This window comes from Clupea harengus, unplaced genomic scaffold, assembly GCF_900700415.2.
Source record: "Clupea harengus unplaced genomic scaffold, Ch_v2.0.2, whole genome shotgun sequence".
NCBI lineage: Eukaryota > Metazoa > Chordata > Actinopteri > Clupeiformes > Clupeidae > Clupea > Clupea harengus.
In genome coordinates this window covers 28154-29438 of record NW_024880154.1, presented here as the reverse complement: position 1 = coordinate 29438, position 1285 = coordinate 28154, and the positions used below count along the sequence as shown (strand labels likewise).

At 43.9% G+C, this 1285-nt stretch overlaps 2 non-coding genes across 2 annotated transcripts; both read left to right on the top strand.

The window, feature by feature from the left end:
• The first annotated feature begins 363 nt into the window (after positions 1-363).
• On the top strand, positions 364-456 carry trnai-aau. The gene is given in 2 exon segments: positions 364-401; positions 421-456. It is a non-coding gene; the product is annotated as a tRNA-Ile (tRNA).
• Positions 457-1192: 736 nt separating this feature from the next.
• Positions 1193-1285, top strand: trnai-uau. Its single transcript is given in 2 exon segments — positions 1193-1230; positions 1250-1285. It is a non-coding gene; the product is annotated as a tRNA-Ile (tRNA).

Here is a 1285-nt window from a genome sequence, read left to right as displayed (position 1 = left end):
GAGCAGGTAACCTTTAGATGTCACAAGGTCAAGGCAGAAAATAGAAAACCTTGATGAAAGATCCTCTTTGACATTAATATGGTGGTAAAGATCAGAGTTGAATGTGTAGAAGCATGAGCTTCAATCCACCAGTGGATGGCTTGTGAGTTCTACCATCATCTGATGGATGTAAGACCTTTCAAACGTAATTCCATGAAGTTGAATGGTTGTTAGCTTATTTTTCAGCAAGAAATGCAAGACTAATAAGCTTAGAGGTCAACAAAACTTCCTGTAAGACTTGATGTCATTCAAATGATAAAATACTGCAGCCAAGGCCTTATGACATCAAAAAATAAGAACAGTCAGCTGGTCGTACTGCAGTAGGCTCCAGTGGCGCAATCGGACAGCGCGCGGTACTAATAAGGCAGTACAAGTTGAGCAATGCCGAGGTTGTGAGTTCGAGCCTCACCTGGAGCAGGTAACCTTTAGATGTCACGTCATTCAAATGATAAAATACTGCAGCCAAGGCCTTATGACATCAAAAAATAAGAACAGTCAGCTGGTGCTACAGCAGTAGGCTCCAGTGGCGCAATTGGTCAGCGCGCGGTACTTATAAGGCAGTACAAGTTGAGCAATGCCGAGGTTGAGAGTTCGAGCCTCACCTGGAGCAGGTAAACTTTAGATGTCACGCCATTCAAATGATAAAATACTGCTGCCAAGGCCTTATGACATCAAAAAATAAGAACAGTCAGCTGGTGTTACAGCAGTAGGCTCCAGTGGCGCAATCGGTCAGCGCGGGGTACTTATAAGGCGGTACAAGTTGAGCAATGCCGAGTTTGTGAGCTCGAGCCTCACCTGGAGCAGGTAACCTTTAGATGTCATGAGGTCAAGGCAGAAAATAGAAAACCATGATGAAAGATCCTCTTTGACATTAATATGGTGGTAAAGATCAGAGCTGAATGTGTAGAAGCATGATCTTCTATCCACCTGCTTGTGAGTTCCACCATCATCTGATGGATGTAGACCTTTCAAACGTAATTCCATACAGTTGAATGGTTGTTAGCTTATTTTTCAGCAAGAAATGCAAGACTAATAAGCTTAGAGGTCAACAAAACTTCCTGTAAGACTTGACGTCATTCAAATGATAAAATACTGCAGCCAAGGCCTTATGACATCAAAAAATAAGAACAGTCAGCTGGTGGTACAGCAGTAGGCTCCAGTGGCGCAATCGGTCAGCGCGCGGTACTTATAAGGCAGTACAAGTTGAGCAATGCCGAGGTTGTGAGTTCGAGCCTCACCTGGAGCA